General features: G+C 37.7%; 2 long non-coding RNA genes across 2 annotated transcripts in view; both read left to right on the top strand.

The window, feature by feature from the left end:
- Window positions 1-23,362, top strand: part of LOC309611198 — a 112,792-nt gene that overhangs the window by 21,552 nt on the left and 67,878 nt on the right. The gene's annotated exons all lie outside the window — the stretch shown is intronic.
- Window positions 1,954-10,143, top strand: LOC309611204. The gene is made up of 2 exons (XR_014234391.1): window positions 1,954-2,114; window positions 2,411-10,143. It is a non-coding gene; the product is annotated as an uncharacterized lncRNA (long non-coding RNA).

Here is a 23,362-nt window from a genome sequence, read left to right as displayed (position 1 = left end):
TATTCCCAGTCATCTATTGTGTGTCAGCTTTCATCAGTTTATGGTTACATGCCTAGACTTTGGACTGAGATGGTCCTGAGTCTGAATCCAAGCTGTGAGGCTATATTGTCAGTTGCTATGAGACATTAGGTCACTTATGTAACTTTTCTGAATATAGATATCCTCATCTGTAAAAATGGGGTTACACTATTACTAACTTCGTTGTAGGGAGTTGGAAATTTTAAATGAGAAGAGGCAGGTAAAGTCCTTAGTACAGAGTCTGGGGAATGTTCACTGGGCACTCTTTACAGTTAAAAAGCAGTTTTACATACTTTGTCTCATTTGATCCTTTTAACAATCATGTGAATGATTAACTCAATTTTGTATACAAAAACTGAGGAAGAGAAATTCAGGATAGAAAACATTATATCTTGGGCTAGTGTGACAAAAATAGTACACTGGTGTCTAGCAACTTGCTTTCTGAATTTGTCTAATTTTAAAGACTGAGAATATTTGTAGGAAACATTTAGTTCATTTCCCTCACTTTACAGGTGAAGGATCTAAGACTAGTGAAGTAAACTAATTTGTTCAGTGCGAGAGAGAGAGAGACCTAAAACTGGTACCAGAATCAGGTTTTTAAAGTACATCTTGCAACCCTGCCATTGCATTGTTGAGGATGTGATTTATCTTTAAGCAAATCCGGTGATACATATTTTAGATCTGCTTCTTTGACATTAAAAAAAAAATAACTCCTAAATCACTATTCTATATGCATCTTAAAATAGAGCATATTTTCAAGGGATTACCTAGTGTACAGTTGTACCAAAATTCTTTCAGAAACCTTTTAAATACATAGGCTCCTATGTCCACCAGAGATCCTTTTTGAATCAGAAGCTTGATGGGGAATGAGAATTTGTATATCTAAGTTTACTAATTAAAGTTTGAGTACTAGCTAATTAAACTATCAAGTCCTTGAGATCAGAAATTGCGTATTTTCCTTCTTTTGTATTCCCATCAGTTCCAGCCAGAATTTTAGGCAAACACTCTGCACTCAGTTAACTCTTATTGAATTGAACTGTGATAGAATCAAATTATGGTAAAATGTTTTGATTATATAAAAATCTGTGAAGCACATGTATGGATGAATCATTTCCAAAGATCTCATTTATAAAATTTGACCTGAATTAGAAGCATAATTCTCTTGCCAGGTATATTGTTTGTCTGGAGAGTATATGTGTATGTATGTGTGTGTGTGTATGTGTGTGTGTGTGTGTGTGTGTGTGTGTGTGTATATATATATATATATATACACTCCTTCTTTCCTATATATATGAAAGAAAGAGAAAGAGAGAGAGATTGGAGAAAATTAGCCTTCAGACAAATGAAATCGAGTTTAATGGAGAGGGGAAAAAAAAATCCCAAATATCATGCCAATTTTGAGGAATGTTAGCTTGGATATTAGTTATCTATTGCTGCATAACAAGATATCCCAAAACTTGCCAGCCAAAAATACACAAATGTTTATTTTCTCCCAGTTTTTGAGGATTAACAGCTGGCAGCTGGCCAGGGTCTCTCAGGAGGCTGTAGTCAGCAGGTCTGTGTTTGAACCACATTACCTTGGCTGAGGTATGGTGAGGCCAGACTCAGATCAAGAGAGAGAAACTGGAAAGAGCTTCAAGTTTTCGTTACTCTCAGCACCCTGGGGAGAACCTAGCAGGCCCCGCAGGGTCACTTGGAGGAGCAGCGGGCGGGTTACAGGGAGAGGGACCAGGAACTGTGGCCGCGAGCCATCAGTGTAGCTTCTGGGGGAAGGGACGGGCGAGGCAGGGATAGCGGGTTTGGGGTTGTCCAGTTTGAATCATTTCGGCAGGTGCTGGGCTGAGGAACTGTTTCTGGTTGTCTGGGACCTGGCCCTGGGATGATTCAGGTGGGCGCAAAGTGGTCCTGAGTGTGAGACCCCGATAAGGCAGGTAGTTGGAATGTGGACTTAAGCTGCTGCTTAAGGGGAACTGACTGGCTTCAAGCCAAGACCTCAGAACCAGACAAGACGGCATTTTAAAAGACTATGTTACAGTTGGTCAGAGCGTCAGTCTTCTGAGGGCTTGAATGGGGCTGAAGGGTCTGCTTTTATTTATGTATTTATTTTTGGCTGTGTTGGGTCCTCGTTTCTGTGCGAGGGCTTTTTCTCTAGTTGCGGCAAGCGGGGGCCACTCTTCATCACGGTGCGCGGGCCTCTCACTATCGCGGCCTCTCTTGTGGAGCACAGGCTCCAGACGCGCAGGCTCAGTAGTTGTGGCTCACGGGCCCAGTTGCTCCGCGGCATGTGGGATCTTCCCAGACCAGGACTCGAACCCGTGTCCCCTGCATTGGCAGGCAGATTCTCAACCACTGCACCACCAGGGAAGCCCCTGAAGGGTCTGCTTTTAAGAAGGTTCACCCACATGGCTGTGGACGTGAAGCTTCAGTTCCTCACTGAGGATACCAGGAGGTCTCAGTTCCATTACATGGGTGGCTTCAAACGTCGTGTGACTGTCTTTACAACATGGCAGCCGAAGTCCCCCAGGATTGGTGAGTCCAGAATGAGAAACGTGAGGAGAAAGGTACACTCCTTTTATGGCCTAGTCTCAGAAGTCATGCCCCACCATTTCCACCTTACCCTGTCGATAGAAACAAGACTTTTAGTCCAGCTCATACATTTTAAACCACACAGCTCCACTGGCAGAATTCTTTCCAAAATAAGTGACAAGAACATTTTCTCTCAGATTCCTAAGGCGATGCTGACTGGGGGAAGAAAAAATGTTCAATTTATTTTGTATGTATTTTGGTCAGTATTATGATTCCATTACATTTTGGTATAAAAAAGTCATGGTTGCCGAAAACAAAGGTCATTTCTTTCCATAATTTTCATTTGTGATCAGAAGGTAAACTCTCGAATAACATTATGGATTGCCATATCAAAACAGCAGTTTTTAAAAAAAGCCATATGTAAAATGATTTGCCCAAGAAAAACATGAATATATCATGTTTATTCGTTCATTTATTCAACAAGTATTAATAGAGTTCCTCTTATGTGCCCAGCTCTAGAGTAAGAATTGGCTGTACAACAGGAAAAAGAGATCTATGGTTCCAGTTCTCACTGAGTTTCTGTTCTAGTGCAGGAGGAAAAGTTCTGTTGAAATATTCCGACTAATGTGTGTATAATTAAAAACTGAATTGCAGTGAAAAATGTACATGATGCTATGAAAGTGGATGAAGAATGCAGAACGATAGTTAGGGAAGGCTTCCTGGAGAAAGTGGCCATTAATCCTTGAGCTGAGGTCTGAACAATGAGCTGGGAAGGCGATGAGGAAATCAATTGAACTTTACAGCGTATATTCTGTAAGTTAAATAATCTCAACGAACAAAGAGACCCTGAGGGTTTACTATCTCAGACAAATGATAGGACCCTTTTAAAGATCTTCAGTATTTTACCCTCCTGTACCATGCATAACCTATTTATAAATCTAAAGATTTTACTGGACAAATACCATGACCTCTTTCAATATATGTTATCAGAACTTCTCACCTTGCTTCCTGAGCGTCCTGGGGTGCATCCTTCCCTGATGGCCACAAGGAAAATTTGGGGGATCTTAGTTATACTTACATATTCATGCAAACTTGTCATTTCTTTGATTAGTGTACTTAGGTGTGGTGGTCTGGTCCCCACTGTGAACACTCACCTGTCCCTCCCTGCACTGCAACTATTGTACATGAAATATCTCAGCCTAACCAGAAAGACAGATCCCCAACGATAACTACTATAAAAATGGAAGAAAAAAAAAAAAACTATATTGGATGTGTATGTATACTTTAGGAACAATGAGAGAAAATCATTAATTCTGATTGAGAAAGAATTTACAGGAATGGACTTTCCATGCCCTCCAGTCTCCATCCACATCTGCCCACCTACCACATGTTTCTAACCACACCAGTGATTTACCCTATAGTTTGCTTTTGCTCATTCTATTACTATGCTTGGAATGTGCTTTTCACTTCCTTCTTTGTGGAATGATGCCCCAGTTCTCCTTCAAAGCTTAGATTAAATATGTCCTATAAAAGAAAGTAAATAAACTTGGGGATACAACTGGAGTGGAATATGTTGGGTTTCTTGCTGCTCATAGCAGCAAGAAAGGTAGGGGAAAACGTAGGGGATGTCACTAAGCAGGTGTGAGAAAGAATAGGATTTGGGCTTTGGTTGAGAACTTTGGGGAAAGCCAGGTTCTAGGGAAGCCAAACTTCACTCTAGATTGGATGCTGTCAGGAAATGGGGCAATTCTATGCTAGGGTATCTCAATAAATCCTACCTGTCAGGAGGAGAGACTAGAATGAGGCCAAAGCTTCCTATGTTAAAGAAGCAGCAGTCACTCATTTTGGCCAGGAGAGGCATTGTTGAGTATTTTGTGAGTGTTGAGAATCTTACCTTTGTCTGTGCAAGATTAAGAAATGGCCATTTAGAGGGCAGACAGCAGAAGCAAGAAGAACTACATTCTTCACCCTGTGGAAGGAAAACCGCATTCACATAAAGATTGACAAAATGAAAAGGCAGAGGACTTTGTACCAGATGAAGGAACAAGATAAACAAAAAAAAACAGCTAAGTGAAGTAGAGAAAGGCAACTTTCCACAAAAAAATTCAGAATAATGATAGTGAAGATGATCCAGGACCTTGGAAAAAGAATGGAGGCAAAGATCGAGAAGATGCAAGAAATGTTTCACAAAGACCTAGAAGAATTAAAGTACAAACAACTAGAAGAATGAAAGAACAAACAAACAGAGATGAACAATACAATAACTGAAATGAAAAATATACTAGAAGGAATCAATAGCAGAATAACTGAGGCAGAAGACAGATAACCGAGCTGGAAGACAGAAGGGTGGAAATCAGTGCCACAGAACAGAATAAAGAGAAAAGAATGAAAAGAAATGAAGACAGCCTAAGAGACCTCTGGGACAACATTAAACGCAACAATATCCGCATTATAGGGGTCCCAGAAGGAGAAGAGAGAGAAAAGACCTGAGAAAATATTTGAAGACTTTATAGTCGAAAACTTCCCTAACATGGGAAAGGAAATAGCCACCCAAGTTCAGGAAGTGCAGAGAGTCCCAGGCAGGATAAACCCAAGGAGAAACATGCTGAGACACATAGTAATCAAACTGACAAAAATTAAAGACAAAGAAAAAATTTGAAAGCAAAAAGGGGAAAATGACAAATAACATACAAGGGAACTCCCATAAGGTTAACAGCTGATTTCTCAACAGAAACTCTACAAGGCAGAAGGGAGTGGCACAATATATTTAAAGTGATGAAACTGAAGAACCTACAACCAAGATTTCTCTACCTGGCAAGGATCTCATTCAGATTCGATGGAGAAATCTAAAGCTTTACAGACAAGTAAAAGCGAAGAGCACCACCAAACCATCTCTAAAATAAATGCTAAAGGAACTTCTCTAAGTGGGAAACACAAGAGAAGAACAGGACCTACAAAAACAACCCCATAACAATTAAGAGAGTGGTAATAGGAACATACAAATGGATAATTACCTTAAATGTAAATGGATTAAATGCTCCAACCAAATTATACAGGCTCACTGAATGGATACAAAAACAAGACCCCTATATATGCTGTCTACAAGAGACCCACTTCAGACCTAGAGACACATACGGACTAAAAGTGAGGGGATGGAAAAAGATATTCCATGCAAATGGAAATCAAAAGAAAGATGGAGTAGCAATACTCATATCAGATAAAATAGACTTTAAAATAAAGAATGTTACAAGAGACAAGGAAGGACACTACATAATGATCAAGGGATCAATCCAAGAAGAACATATAACAATTATAAATATATATGCACCCAACATAGGTGCACCTCAATACATAAGACAATGGCTAAAAGCTATAAAAGAGGAAATCAACAGTAACACAGTAATAGTGGGGAACTTTAACACCTCACTTACACCAGTGGACAGATAATCCGGACAGAAAATTACTAAGGAAACAAAAGCATTAAATGACACAATAGACCAGATAGATTTAATTGATATTTATAGGACATTCCATCCCAAAACAGTAGATTACACTTTCTTCTCAAGAGCACATAGAACATTCTCCAGGATAGAACACATCTTGGGTCACAAATCAAGCCTCGGTAAATTTAAGAAAATTGAAATCATATCAAGCATCTTTTCTGACCACAACGCTATGAGATTAGAAATCAATTACAGGGGAAAAAACATAAAAAAGACAAACACATGGAGGCTAAACAATACATTACTAAATAACCAAGAGATCACTGAAGAAATCAAAGAGGAAATCAAAAAATACCTAGAGCCAAATTACAACGAAAACACAATGATCCAAAACCTATGGGATGCAGCAAAAGCAGTTCTAAGAAGGAAATTTATAGCAATACAAGCCTACCTAAAGAAACTAGAAAAATCTCAAATGAACACTCTAAACTTACACCTAAACGAACTAGACAAAGAAGAACAAACAAAACCCAAAGTTAGTAGAAGGAAAGAAATCATAAAGATCAGAGCAGAAATAAATGAAATAGAAACAAAGAAAACAATAGCAAAGGTCAATAAAACTATAAGCTGGTTCTTTGAGAAGATAAACAAAATTGATAAACCTTTAGCCAGACTCATCAGGAAAAAGAGGGAGAGGACTCAAATCAAAAAATTAGAAATGAAAAAAGAGAAGTTACAACGGACAATGCAGAAATACAAAATATCATAAGAGACTACTACAAGCAACTCTATACCAATAAAATGGACAATCTGGAAGAAATGGACAAATTCTTAGAAAGGTATAACCTTCCAAGACTGAACCAGGAAGAAATAGAAAATATGAACAGACCAATCACAAGTAATGAAATTGAAACTGTGATTAAAAATCTTCCAACAAACAAAAGTCCAGGACCAGTGGCTGCACAGGTGAATTCTATCAAACATTTAGAGAAGAGCTAACACCCATCCTTCTCAAACTCTTCCAAAAAATTGCAGAGGAAGGAACACTCCCAAACTCATTCTATCAAGCCACCATCATGCTGATACCCAAACAGGACAAAGATACTACAAAAAAAGAAAAGTACAGACCAATATCACTGATGAATATAGATGCAAAAATCCTCAACAAAACACTAGCAAACAGAATCCAACAAAACATTAAAAGGATCATACACCATGATCAAGTGGGATTTATCCCAGGGATGCAAGGATTCTTCAATATATGCAAATCAATCAATGTGACACACCATATTAACAAATTGAAGAAGAAAAACCATATGATCATCTCAATAGATGCAGGAAAAGCTTTTGACAAAATTCAACACCCATTTATGATAAAAACTCTCCAGAAAGTGGGCAAAGAGAGAACCTCAACATAATAAAGGCCATATATGACAAACCCACAGCAAACATCATTCTCAATGGTGAAAAACTGAAAGAATTTCCTCTAAGATCAGGAACAAGACAAGGATGTCCACTCTCGCCATTATTATTCAACATAGTTTTGGAAGTCCTAGCCACGGCAATCAGAGAAGAAAAAGAAATAAAAGGAATACAAATTGGAAAAGAAGAAGTAAAACTGTCACTGTTTACAGATGACATGATACTATACATAGAGAATCCTAAAGATGCCACCAGAAAACTACTAGAGCTAGTCAATAAATTTGGTAAAGTAGCAGGATACAAAATTAATGCACAGAAATCTCTTGCATTCCTATACACTAACAATGAAAGATCAGAAAGAGAAATTAAGGAAACAATCCCATTCACCATTGGAACAAAACGAATAAAATACGTAGGAATAAACCTACCTAAGGAGACAAAAGACCAGTACTCAGAAAACTATAAGACACTGATGAAAGAAATCAAAGATGACACAAACAGATGGAGAGATATACCATGTTCTTGGATTGGAAGAATCAATATTGTGAAAATGACTAAACTACTCAAAGCAATCTACAGATTCAATGCAATCCCTATCAAATTACCAATGGCATTTTTTACAGAACTAGAACAAAAAATCTTAGAATTTGTATGGAGACACAAAAGACCCCAAAGAGCCAAAACAATCTTGAGGGAAAACATCAGAGCTGGAGGAATCAGGCTCCCTGACTTCAGACTATACTACAAAGCTACAGTAATCAAGACAGTATGGTACTAGCACAAAAACAGATATATAGATCAATGGAACAGGATAGAAAGCCCAGAGATAAACCCACGCACATATGGTCACCTTATCTTTGATAAAGGATGCAAGAATATACAGTGGAAAAAAGACAGCCTCTTCCGTAATTGGTGCTGGGAAAACTGGACAGCTACATGTAAAAGAATGAAATTAGAACACTCCCTAACACCATACACAAAAATAAACTCAAAATGGATTAAAGACCTAAATGTAAGGCCAGACACTATCAAACTCTTAGAGGAAAACGTAGGCAGAACACTCTATGACATAAATCACAGCAAGATCCTTTTTGACCCACCTCCTAGAGAAATGGAAATAAAAACAAACAAATGGGACCTAATGAAACTTAGAAGCTTTTGCACAGCGAAGGAAGCCATAAAGAAGACAAAAAGACAACCCTCAGAATGGGAGAAAATATTTGCAAATGAAGCAACTGACAAAGGATTAATCTCCAAAATATACAAGCAGCTCATGCAGCTCAATATCAAGAAAACAAACAACTCAATCCAAAAATGGGCAGAAGACCTAAACAGACATTTCTTCAAAGAAGATATACAGATTGCCAACAAACACATGAAAGAATGCTCAACATCATTAATCATTAGAGAAATGCAAATCAAAACTACAATGAGATATCATCTCACACCAGTCAGAATGACCATCATCAAAAAATCTACAAACAATAAATGCTGGAGAGGGTGTGGAGAAAAGGGAACCCTCTTGCACTGTTGGTGGGAACGTAAATTGATGCAGCCACTATGGAGAACAGTATGGAGTTTCCTTAAAGAACTAAAAATAGAACTACCATACGACCCAGCAATCCCACTACTGGACATATACCCTGAGAAAACCATAATTCAAAAAGAGCCATGTACCAAAATGTTCATTGCAGCTCTATTTACAGTAGCCAGGACATGGAAGCAACCTAAGTGTCCATCGACAGATGAATGGATAAAGAAGATGTGGCACATATATACAATGGAATATTACTCAGCCATAAAAAGAAACGAAATTGAGTTATTTGTAGTGAGTTGGATGGACCTAGAGTCTGTCATACAGAGTGAAGTAAGGCAGAAAGAGAAAAACAAATACCGTATGATAACACGTATATATGGAATGTTAAAAAAAAAAAAAAGAAGGTCATGAAGAACCTTGGGGCAAGACGGGAATAAAGACGCAGACCTACTAGAGAATGGACTTGAGGATATGAGGAGGGGGAAGTGTAAGCTGGGACAAAGTGAGAGAGTGGCATGGACATATATACACTACCAAATGTAAAACAGATAGCTAGTGGGAAGCAGCCACATAGCATAGGGAGATCAGCTCGGTGTTTTGTGACCACCTAGAGGGGTGGGATAGGGAGGGTGGGAGGGAGGGAGACGCAAGAGGGAAGAGATATGGGAACATATGTATATGTATAACTGATTCACTTTGTTATAAAGCAGAAACTAACACACCATTGTAAAGCAATTATACTCCAATAAAGATATTAAAAAATTAAAACATTAAAAAATTTAAAAAAATAAAATGACACACGTTTGAAGTTATAGGACTTGAAGTACTGAATCACTTGATAAAAGCACCCAGAAAATATCATGGAAACTGAATATTCTAATTTTGTTCCAAGATGAGCCTCACTAACTTTGACTAAATTGATTCATTAATTTAAACTAACAATCTGTTAGTTTAAATGTTGAATGGAACAGGTTTTGGCTTAAGTAGTTCTAATCGTTCAGTCATGCAAACCAGACAGTATAATTTAGGTTATACATAGTAGCTTGTATTTTCCATAGTATCTTGTATTGTATCTTGAATTGTCCATTATAACTACTACTCAGTCTATTACAGTAATGATTGTTTTCTTGTGTTTCAGTGTCGGAAAATGGCTAACTTTTATATTGGTTTAGCAAGTTTTAAATGAGTTAAATGAATTGAATAAGAAAACATGACCAGTTTTTAATTACATGACAAATTTAACTTGAAAACTCTATTTGGAAATCAGACTTGCCAGTTTTATACATAAAATACATACTTTTATTATATATAAAATTATTTAATGAACTGTGGTTTATAGGGACAAAGTTCACTATTACAATCATAATTATTAAATTATAAATATCAAAATTAAGAGGAGTTGTACCACTTAAGCAAGATATACATTTTATATCATTCGAATAGAAAATGGAGATTTCAAGAAATTAATCTTATGTATCTCAATAAGAATGAAGGCATTGACCTAGTAGAAAATATTTTTTTCACAACAATTTGACCTGCCATACTCTTATCTGAAAAAAATAAGTCAGTTTTGAGAATTTAAAAACTTGATAGCTGAAACTGATTATCAGTTTCACCATGCTTGTTGATACACTAATGCCTTGAGTAAGGAAATGGCATGTTCCTTATGTCAATTTGGTAACTATTTTGCTCCTGTAGAAAGTGGCTGTGCCATAGGGACTTCCCTGGTGGTCCAGTGGTTAAGACTCTGCCTTCCAACGCAGGGGTTGCAGGTTCGATCCCTGCTCAGGGAACTAAGATCCCACATGCCTAGTGACCAAAAAACCAAAACATAAAACAGAAGCAATATTGTAATAAATTCAATAAAGACTTTAAAAATGGTCCACAGCAGAAAGAAAGGAAGGAAGGAAGGAAGGGAGGGAGGGAGAGAGAGAGAGAGAGAGAGAAAGGAAGGACGGAAGAAAGAAAGAGAGAAAGAAAGAGAGAAAGAAAAAAATGGCCGTGCCATAAGTGAGTGTGCAGGGACTCTGGTTTTCTCAGCATCCTACAGAATCTCATACTGATCCACTGCATTATATTATCTTGACCTGTAGTGCATGAAACCTGAAATTTCAGGAATCTTTCAGGATCTACCCTCCAAAGTTAAAGACCAAATACAAATCCTTATAATCTTTATCACGTATAATGATGTGTAAAAATAGGTGGGTCTGGGTCACATTGAATCTTGGAGAAACATATCACCCTTTGGGTGTACTACTCCAAGCCACCCATCAAGGTATTATTAGTAAGACTCATCTATGAGGGAGACCAAGAAAGAGAAGACCCTGGCTTATCCACCTGTAATGCAAGCATCTTGGATCCTTGGTCCACTCACACCAGCAGACCCAGTGCTGCTTGGAGTATCTGTAGCTGCTTGGGATGCTATTTGGAACCTGTGGCAAAACAATAGGGTTGCTGCTACAAAGTGAGGGTAGGAAGGAGTGTGCCTTCAAGTCAGGGGATCCTAAGCATGCCTCTTAGTTTCGCCATGTTCAATGCTAACAGTTAATATAAGACTATAGTTAACCTTGAACAGGCAGGACAGCCATGCATTTAGATAGACTAGGGGTAATGAGTCCGGGAAGTGGATACATGGAGTGGTTCGTGGAAGAATTAAATTATAAATAATCACCATGATATCCTGACCAATCCACTGGAGACATGAATAGTACTTTCTCCTCATTTTTTTTCATTTCTTTACTGTGTCATATATGTACATTAAGTAATTTCCTCTTCACTCTCTTCCCCTAATTATATGTAGGCATTTGTGGAGTGGTTAAATTTTCATATTTTTTCTCATGTTACTGAACCTCAAAGTGCTAACATGATTGAACTAGATAAGGAAGAAATAATTATTAGAGATTCTGAACTTGAAGCCGATCCAGAGGTTGATGAGATGTGGGACATTTCATCAGAAAGTGAACTTGTTTTCATTTTTATAAGGAAATTATATTTTCCTGGGATGGGGGAGTGTAACCTATTACTCTCATTTTTTTGAGTATAGGAGAGTGTTTGTCTACATTGGAGAGTTTTAAGTTTGGGCTAAAGTCTGTTGGAATCCTTCTTTGTATTTTGAGGTTTCCATACATCTCCTGCAGAGAATCTAATATACTACATTTCCCAGTTTCCCTTACCACCAGAGTTTATACATGTGACTTGGGTTTTGCCAAACTAACATTCCCTTAGGAAACTCAGATTTGCTAGCATGTTATTGAGGAAATAGGACTTGAAGGATCTTTCTGGCCTGAGTGGTCTCAGGGCAGCAAGCTCGCATCACGATGGTGGATGGCAACACCGCCTTCATGTGCTTCCTTCCATAGATTCTGCTTTCATTGTCTCTTCCAGATAGGATTCCTCAAGGATAAGAGAAACTAAGCTTAATTTCTTTTCCACAGTTACCTTCTAACTACTCTGTGTAGTCCCTGCTACCCAAAGCAAACTTTCCAGAACCATGCTCAAAGTTATTTAAAAGTAAAAAATTTTAAAAACTCACAAGGAAAAAAAAATACTCAGATATTTAAAAGATGCAAACATCACGGTATTTTGCAGTGCAAGGGGAAGAAACTGGCCACGTATGACCTCGTGTGAGTTCTTTAACCTCCCTCAACAGTTCTCTCAACCGTGAAGATAAATGGAGCTGTTAATAAATACTTAAAGTCATTATGTATGGCAGAGCCCAAATAGAGGTGCTTAGCAATGATCTTGGCAAGCGGCTCACCTCCTGTAAATGTTCATTCCCTTATCTTACCCTTAGGATCAATTAAGAGATTATACATTGTTCCAGAGATTAATTGACATAAATAATAGGACAACAGAAAAAGTACATGAGTAAAAAAGAGCATGAGATGCAACATTTCTTCTGACCACACAAAAAAAGGAGAAAAGACTACAGTATAACGGAGTCTTGATTTTCCTGTCAATGAACTGTACCATTTTGGGCAAGTCATATACTTCACAGGCCCCTAGTTTCCTCTTCTGAGAAGTGAAGCATTTGGGTCATCTGATGCCCAAGTCTCTTTCAGCTTTATGAAATTATATTGATTAATAGTAGAGATAAATTTCTCTATAGTAACTTGGATTTATTTCTTAGAATATGGAGGTATAATTTAATTCTTATATTTGCTTTGTATTCTTTAAAACCGGATTTTTGTTTTTACAAGATTTTAAAAATCGAATTTACATAATGTAGCTTAGAAGTCGGTATCCATCTAGTCTGTGTTATTCTGAGCTGGCCTGAATTTTTTAAAAGATTCCTCATTTTTCCTGCTTTTTATGGAGAGTAATATCACCATATGGTCATTTTGTAATGATTTTTTCAGGTTTCTTGCACAGTGAAATCATTAGAAATATGCTGAAAATTACTGTTCTTTCCTCACACACTCAAGTAACTATTCCTTTGGCAAGTGTTTCATGAATAACTCCCAAGTATTCACCCTGCTTTAGAACTGAGGGACAGCCTTGCTTTCTTCTTCATTAAGTAAAAGAAAGCTTGCAGACGTTAAGTACCTCAACTTCTTGTCTCACCTTTTTAACAACGCTATGAGCATCTGCGCTACCTTTATGTAATTTCCTCTGGTCTCGGAGACTCTTTCTTTCAAGATAAACCTTCATCTGCCCTCCTGCTTAGTCACATCTCCTCTGGGACTTCTATCTCCTCTCTCTCTAGTGGGACGTAGTTGTGAGTTTGTTAAGAGCCCAGATTCAAAGTCAGCCTCCATCACTACTAGCTGTTTGGACTTGAGCATATTATTTAGAATTCTGTGCCTCTGTTTCCTCAGCTATAAAATATGATAAAAATATAACTTCCCTGATACGACATTTGGTGAGCTTTAAATGAGATACTTGTAAAGTACTTAGAAAGAGGCTTCAGTACTTGTTGGTTATCATTTTCTCTTTCACCTCTCCCTCTCATGTCACCTGAACATATTATTCACAGAGTCTCTTCCACCATAAAAATTATATCTTTTTGCTTTTTGTTTTTTATTTGGATGCTGCCTTAAGTTGCTCCGTTCATTCCCATCTAAGCAATGAAGAATTTACATTTGCTGGCTTCACCCAATCACAAAGTCCTAGTGATTTCATGACCTATTTCTCAAACAAATCTCCTCCTCTCTATATTACTGCCCTAGTTAATGTTTTTTATCATCTCTCACCTGTTCTAAGCCAAGAGCCTCATACCTGCTTTAAAATAGAAGTGCAATTTTATCCAAAAAAAATATATAATTTAGTGAAAGAATAAAGTCACAAGAAAATGAAGACATGGCCTTACACATCTACAATGTTAGCATTTGTTAAATGAATTACGGGTTTGATGACCTTCTATTACTAGGTAATTCTGAAAAAAGAAAAAAAAAAAAGAAAAACCATGATGACAGATTCAATCAAGTGCTGGTAAATTGTTTATTGAGTCAGGAGGCAAACATGGATGGTCTAATAGTACCCTTTGTTGGAGGACACATCATTTCCAAACATTTTAATGCAATTTGCCCTTAGAATTAGCGACATTTATTTCATTTTTATTTTCCTTTACTCCATAATGTTTTATTTATTTAATAAACAGACCATTTATTTGGTAACAGGATGTGCTTTCTTTTGTGACTATTCACCATAGCATATAGCAGTGAAGACAAAAAAATGGCTATCATTCACCAGAGGAAGATTAATAAATGGATTAATAAACTATCATCCTATTAATAATTCTGTTGTAAAGAATAATTTTTATTGATTTTAAAGGTAAAACTCCACATCTTTAATAACATTAATGGCTGCTTCAATATGAGACATATTGTTAGTTTTTCAGGTCTTGCATTTTATGTAAGTGTCTTATTAGAATCATCATTTTATTTTTATTTATTGGTTCACAAAAAAATTCCTAAAATTGATGATCTGTATCCATTGCCTCTATTTTCCTCCACCCATGCATTAAGCCTTTGAAATATGAATTTATCTCCAACACTTTAGTAAAACGGCTCTGTTGTATTAAGTCATTTAAATTCTTCTGTCTTTCTTGGGTAATATGAAGCCACCTTTTCTTGATCTTGTCCTATCTCTCCTCTTATTACGTTTTGATTTCTTGATGTTGGCTTATTTTCTCCCTCATGTTCTCAAAATCAGGGTCTAAGAGGAGACTAACCAATTCTTTTCTAACACAAAATTCAACATTTCTAAAATTTAGTACATCATGCATCCTAGCAAATGCCATATCTTTCCAATTTTTCAATAAAGAAAGTTCAGACTTGGAACTGCACATTACCACAAAATGGATATAAGATGATTAAATAATAAATTCAGGCCTGAATAAATTCAGGTAGTTTCAGGCCAAGATGGAAAGGGAATGAGCCGTTTGGATACGTAGGAGTGCAAGGACTTCGGCTCCGTGCAGAGTCAAGGTCGGCCCCGTTTTGTAAGCTGTTCCTGACAAAAAATCAGGAACCATAAAATCATCCTACCAACAAAGTACCACTCAAGACAATTCTGAGGGAACTGAAGCGAGGACAATAAACAATGTGCAGAAACAAATCGGGGCACTCAGGGATGTGGCAGACTGCTGAGGGAGATGCAGAGCAGAGGTCGGAAGCACACTGCAAGTACAGAGAAGCTATTCCTTGTCGTGAGGAGCTGGCAGCGGTCACCGACAGCATGAGGACCCCACTTATATTGTGCTTTAGAGGAGAGAGGCACTTAGAACTTAAAGATACAGCTAATGCCAACTGTAAAGCTCATCTGCCAATTACAGCCAAAGACATTGAGAATTTTCGATAATTAATAACAAATATTCTTTTCATTCAGTGTTCTTAGGTGGAAGCTACAGAATCTACTCTAGCAAGATTGAAAAGCAAATTTGTATTAAAAGAAATTAGAGAATAAACAGAATTATCCAGGAGGGGCAAAAAATCAGGCTTGGTGCTACTGGGTCTAGAATAATAGAGCCAGAGCTATGCTAAATCACATAGTGAGACAGCTCTAGTTAAAACACCATCCCTGGGCTTCCCTGGTGGCGCAGTGGTTGAGAATCTGCCTGCCAATGCAGGGGACACGCGTTCGAGCCCTGGTCTGGGAAGATCCCACATGCCACGGAGCTACTAGGCTCGTGAGCCACAACTACTGATCCTGCGCGTCTGGAGCCTGTGCTCCGCAACAAGAGAGGCCGCGATAGTGAGAGGCCCGCGCACCGCGATGAAGAGTGACCCCCGCTTGCCGCAAGTAGAGAAAGCCCTCGCACAGAAACGAAGACCCAACACAGCCAAAAATAAATAAATAAATAAATAAAATGCGTTAGAGGGTAAACAACAGAATGGACACAGCTGAAGAACAACAGTGATTTAAAAAAAAAAAACAAAAACACCATCTCTACCACTTGGCATCGACAAGGCTACCGATTGAACAGAAGCTCTGACACAGCCCCCAAAGAACCAGCCGTCACACCACTGTGCTTGCCCAAAGATCAGTCTGCCTATTTGTGGCCATTCACTTCATGCTTCCCTCTCCCACATCCAGTTCTCGTTTGAGTGCATCTATTTGGTATAACCTAGATAACAGGCCCTCTCACCACCAGTTGGAAATTTAGTATTTGGATATCTACTTTGGGAGGGTCGGACACACACTACATGAAACTATCAAAGTATTGAGTGGAGTTTCAAAAAATGCTGGACATTCAAGCAAAACAGATAGCCACCTAATTCCTGACACATGGAAATGACCATTCTCCTGAAAGGTGTCCATACAGGCGCCCCAAGTGGACAGAAGGCAGCTTACCTGTGGGTGATGAGAGAACTTGAAATAAACTAGACTAGGGGTCCTTGACTTTAGTGTGCATGGAAATAATCCGGAGACTTTGTTAAAACACAGATTGCTCAGCCCCAGCCATAGGTTTTGATTCAGGCCTGGGCTGGGATGGGAGATTCTCCAGTTTTAACAGACTCCCAGGCAATCTTGATAATGATAATCCCAGGACCACACCCTGTGAACAACTGGACTATGAGACCATAAACTTTTCCTTCAGTAACAGCTGGTTAAAATTTTCACAAATTCAGTCTTTTTTTTTTTTAAATTTATTTATTATTTATTTATTATTTATTTTTGGCTGTGTTGGGTCTTCGTTTCTGTGCGAGGGCTTTCTCTAGTTGTGGCAAGCGGGGGCCACTTTTAATCGCGGTGCGCGGGCCTCTCACTATCGCAGCCTCTCTTGTTGCGGAGCACAGGCTCCAGATGCGCAGGCTCAGTAGTTGTGGCTCACGGGCCTAGTTGCTCCGCGGCGTGTGGGATCTTCCCAGACCAGAGCTCGAACCCGTGTCCCCTGCATTGGCAGGCGTATTCTCAACCACTGCACCAGCAAGGAAGCCCACAAATTCAGTCTTGATGCTGAAATGAAAGTCAGTAGCAAAGGCACAATTTATGTTATTAATAATTTTATATTTTCAAAATAAGTATACTTAAATTAACTGTGTGTTTTTTAAAGACAATTTTTTGGAGCAGTTTTAGTTTCACAGTTAAATTGAGAAAACGGTACAGAACTTTCTCATGTACCCACTGCCCCCAACATGCATGGCCTCCCTCATTATATATATATATCTCTCACCAGAGTGACACATTTGTTACAGTTGATAAACTTATATTGACACGTCATTATCACCCAAAGTTTACCTTAGGGGTCACTCTTAATGTATGTTCTATGGGTTTGGACAAATGTATAACGTATACATTTCACTGCCTTAAAAATCTGTACTCCACCAATTCATCCTCCTTCCAACCCCACTCCAATAACCAATGATCTTTTACTGTCTCCATAGTTTTGGCTTTTCCCGAATGTCATATAGGAGTCATACAGCGTTTAGCCTTTTTTAACAGATTGGATTGCTTTCTTTCACTTAGTAATGTGCATTTAAGGTTCCTCCATGTCTTTTCATTTCTTGATAGCTCATTTCCTTTTAGTGTTGAATAATATTCTATTATCTGGATGTACCACAGTTTATTTTTCCATTCACCGACTGAAGAACATCTTGGTTGCTTTTAAAATTTGGCAGTTATGAATAAAGCTACTATAAAGATCCATGTGCAGGTTTTTGGGTGGACCTATGTCTTCGGTTTCTTTGAGTAAATAACAAGGATTGTGATGGCTGGATCATATACTAAGAGTGTGTTTAATTTGGTAAGGAACCACCAAGCTGTCTTCCAAAGTGGCTGTACCATTTTGCCTTCCCACCGGCAATGAATGAGATTTCCTATTGCTCCACATCCTTGCCAGCATTTGTTGTGGTCATCGTTCCAGATTTTGGCTGTTCTAATAGATATGTGGAGGCACCTGATTGTTGTTTTAATTGCATTTTATTGACGACATATGATGTGGAGCATATATTATTTTTTATTTAAACCTGTTATTATCTATTTAAATTCTGGGGTTAGAGGGTTCCTTCAAGGAATACTAAAGGTATATATCTAAACTTCATGTTTTCAATCTGACGGGAGCTCTCAGAACTCAAGAGCGTAGCAAAAGCAGGCCAGCTGTGTTTTCCTACTGGGTACATTCCGTGTCACAGTCTGAAACTTTGAAATAATTTGTTATTTAGTGTAGATTTTAGTAAGTCATAGGAGAAAAAATTGGAGCCAGCAAGCCCAAGTGTTAATTTTAAAGATCTTATGAATTTTGGAAACCATGTTATTGAGGGAGCAGGAATATTTAAAGACAGTGTACCAGATGGAAATGAATATGCTCTATTTTCATTTGTATATTTTGTAAATAAAAGCTGATGTATCTGAGGTTCCCTCATGAAAATGAAACGTTTCTATTGACACACTATTTGCCTAATAGACACAGAAATTTGTATCTAGGGACTAAAATGAGGGCATGATATAATGGAAAATATCCTCAGTAGTTAACTACTATTTTTATTATTTTTTTCTTCCCTCTAGCTTATCAGTTCAGAAAGCAAAAAACAAAACAAACCATTATGGTGAGGATTGGTGCCTATGTTTTGGTTGATATTGTCACATATTATTATAATTACACTTTCTATGGTCCTAAACAGTAATAACGCTTCAAAATCACATATGACTATATGCCAATGAATATATTTCTTCTTTTTTCATAGACATTATTTTTCTGCCTTTAATTTCTCTGAGTCGAGTGCAATTATTTCAAAGCCAAAAAATCCCTCATTAAAAAAAAAAATTCCTCAGTAAATTTTGAGGTTTAAAAGTTATTTTTTTCACAAGTTTGAGAGAAAAATGCCATTTTTCAAAGCATAAAATTCTTGATCAAATATAGTTCTGACTGGATACATTCGTGTTTTCTATTAGGTACATAGGCATAGTAAATTATGCATTCATATTACCTATAATGCTGAATTTCTGCACCTTGAGAGAATAGTTAGCCCCTGGTGATAATTACACAACAGATGGCTCTTCCTGAAGCAGAACACATATCATGTGATTTAACCATGAAGAAAATGAAAAGAGGAGTTTTAAAAATGAATGGAGATAGGCATCTGATTAAGTGACAGTGCTTAGCAATATGTTGAATCAGACACAGGCAAACATTTATTTTTCCCCCATAAATTTGGCTGATTTTCATAGCTCCATCCTAGGTAAGGATTTAAACATACATATCCTGATTGGATCTATCGTCATGTATAATCTGTCCTTGTGAACATCAAATATTTTTTAATCTGCTTTTGCCATAGTTTTTAAAATATGATCTTAGCTATTTTAGGTTACTGAAGCATGAACAATACCTTTTTGATGGAAGGGACTCAAAAGGTATTTGTTTTGTTTATCTGGAAAAGTCAAATGCCCTCTCTTTAAGAGCGTTATTTGGATATAATTCATATACCATAAAATTCACTTTTTAAATGTGCAATTCATTGGTTTTTAGTGAATTTATATTTACAGTATTTGTGCAACTGTCACTACCATCTGTGGTTTCAACACCCCAAACCACGTACCCATCCATAGTCACTCCTCATGGCCGCGCCTACATTCAACACCCCTCCCCTCCTAGCCTGAGACAAGCAGTCATATACTTCCTGGCTCTACAAGTCTGCCTATTTGGATACAGGGCAAAAATGGAATGATACAATGTGAGCTCTTTTTTGACTAACTTCTTTCACTTAGCATAATAGTTTCAAGGCTCATCCATGTTATAGCGTGTCAATGCCTCATTTATTTTTATGGCCTAATAATACTCCATTGTATGGATAAACCAAATTTTGTCTCTCTACTCCTTAGTTGCTGGATAGCTTTGGCTATTATGAATAGTACTACTGTGAACATTAGCGTACAAGCTTTTGTGCAGACATAGGTTTTCAATTATCTTGGGTATATAGCTAGGAGTAGAATTGCTGGATATTATGGTAACTCCGATTTAAAATTTTGAGGAAATGCCCCAATTTTTTTTTCCAGAAGCTTCTTCACCATTTTATATTCTCATCAGCAATGCATGAGAGTTCCAATTTCTCCATATCTTCACCAACACTTGTTATAGACTATTTGTTTTTAAACTTTAGTCATCCTAGTGGGTGTGAAGTGGTATCTCCTTAGGGTTTTAACTTGCATTTTTTTAATGAGTAATGATATTGAGCATCTTTTCACGTGCTTATTGTATATTGCACTTATACATTGTATATTGTGCTTATTTGTATAACTTCTTTGGACAACTGTCTCTTCAAATGCTTTGCCCAGTTTTTAATTGGGTTATTGGTCTTTCTACTGATGAATTGTAAGAATTCTTTATATATTCTATATACAAATCTCTTAGGTGTATGATTGCAATTATTTTCTCTCATTATGTGTGCTATGTGCACTTTCTTGATCGTATTCTTTGAAGCAAAAGGTTTTAATTTTGATGAAGCCAAATTACTTTTATCTTTTGTTGCTTTTGCCTTTTGCTTTTGTTGCTAAGAAAGTATTGTCTAACTCAGAGCCACAGAGATTTACTCCTCTGTTTTCTTCTAAGAATTGTATAATTTTAACTCTTCAGTTAGCTTAAGTCAGTGATTCATTTTGAGTTAATTTTTATGTACATATGAGGTAGCGATCAAACTTAATTCTTTTTTTTTTTTTTAATTATTAGCACCTTTAATTATTATTTATTTATTTATTTATTTATTGGGCTGTGTTGGGTCTTCGTTTCTGTGCGAGGGCTTTCTCTAGTTGTGGCAAGTGGGGGCCACTCTTCATCGTGATGCGCAGGCCTCTCACTGTCGTGGCCTCTCTTGTTGCGGAGCACAGGCTCCAGATGTGCAGGCTCAGTAGTTGTGGCTCACGGGCCTAGCTGCTCCGCGGCATGTGGGATCTTCCCAGACCAGGGCTCGAACCCGTGTCCCCTGCATTAGCAGGCAGACTCTCAACCACTGCGCCACCAGGGAAGCCCCCAAACTTAATTCTTTTGTTTGAGGATATCTCATTATCTCAGCACCATTTGCTAAAAGGCTATTCACATTCCCTGATGAATTGACAGTTGCTTCATGATAGATGGATGTTATGAGGTTCTTATACAAAAGTTTATATGTAGAGAATAGTGAGAACAGAAGCTAAGTAGAAAATAATGCAGGTGTGCACAATCTTGGCCTTTTTGTTCCCAGATCCAATTCTTTCCTCTCCCCTATTTCTTTTGGGCTTCCCAGGCTTCCATGCCTTATTATAGTCAAAGACAACAACAGAGACCATAAGATGGGAGAAAGGGATGAACTCCATCCTGGGCAGCATCTCTGGCAGCAGTTACATCTCCTTCATGTTCCAGGTCTTGATGTGCACAAGTGCCCTGATTTCCACTTCTTCTTGGTTCTCGTAACACTGGAACCACTCCCTTACTTCCAGTAATAGTTTTGTCTTTCCAGCTCAGGGACAGCAGCAGCTTCTTGCTTTAGTTAATATCTAGGTAAACTTCTTGTCCCTAATTTGGAGTTTTAGCTCTTCCATGACCTATGTAAGCAATACCTTGTATTGAAATCCTTCTGCTTGAAAATGTAGAGTAGTTATCTTTTCTTGTTTATACCCTAATCATGCTGCATCTGCCACAATAGAAACCAAGGGGCTAAGCTCAAAAGACAAGTTTCCTTACATGTCTTATCTGATTCCTTATCCCACTTGTGTCCCTTATCAAGATGGAGCCAAAGAAATTTTATCTGAGGCTCGATCCAACCTACAGAATGTGGTACTGATTCCATCCAGAGCGTAGGTATTGGATGAAATCTACCTTAAGACCAAGGAAATGCACTTCTGTGTCAAGTCCTAGTTCAATTTCAGCTTCGTCTTTGCTTCTTTCATGTTCCTGATACAAGCCCTCCCCAACCCACAGAGCATCTCCCACATATTGTCCCAACTTGTACACCAGTTCCAATACCCAACCACTTTTTATACCCATTGCCTGTCCCTAGACCTAGACCTTCATGAAGTTTTTATGTTAACATAACATCTTAAAGTTACTGGTACTTCTAATTCAACTCAAATTAATTTAACTTAATTTAATTCAATTTAATTTAATACACATTTTAAGCCATTTAACATATGCCAGGCTTTGTCTTTAGCTCTGGGAGGTGAACATTTACTGCTCGTGAAGGACCCACAGAGTAATGGGAGAGGTAAACAAAGCAAAAATTACAAAAATATTATGTACTATGACGGGCATAGATCTAAGATCTTAATGATATAGAAAATTTCAACAAAGTGAAAGCTACTTTTCTCTCTTTTTTTTTAAACATCTTTATTGGAGTATAATTGCTTTACAATGGTGTGTTAGTTTCTGCTGTATAACAAAGTGAATCAGCTATATGTATACGTATATCCCCATATCCCCTCCCTCTTGCGTCTCCCTCCTACCCTCCCTATCCCACCCCTCTTTTCAACACTATTTACAATAGCCAGGACATGGAAGCAACCTAAGTGCCCATCAACAGATGAATGGATAAAGAAGATGTGGCACATATATACAATGCAATATTACTCAGCCATAAAAAGAAATGAAATTGAGTTATTTGTAGTGAGGTGGATGGACCTAGAGTCTGTCATACAGAGTGAAGTAAGTCAGAAAGAGAAAAACAAATACCATATGCTAACACATATATATGGAATCTAAAAAAAAAAAAGGTTCTGAAGAACCTAGGGGCAGGACAGGAAGCTACTTGTCTCTTAATAAATCATTATCATTATGGATTTTTACCTTCCAATCTAGAAAAACTTCCATCCTTTGTAGTTGGGTAACACTTCAAACCCTGCAAACCTATTCTCTCTCCCTCTCTCTGTCTCTGTCTGTCTCTCTCTCAGAGAGAGATTGCTAAGGCCAGCCTTACTTAAGGATGAAATTTAGTACGATGGAACTAGGTTTGTGATTCTAAAAATCGAAAAGCAAGCCCACTTTTAGCACCTGCATTCATTTTATTCA

The sequence above is a fragment of the Balaenoptera borealis genome (assembly GCF_965194805.1).
Source record: "Balaenoptera borealis genome assembly, chromosome: 14".
NCBI lineage: Eukaryota > Metazoa > Chordata > Mammalia > Artiodactyla > Balaenopteridae > Balaenoptera > Balaenoptera borealis.
Note: the sequence above shows the minus strand (reverse complement) of the source record. Positions and strands in the feature narration are given on the sequence as shown.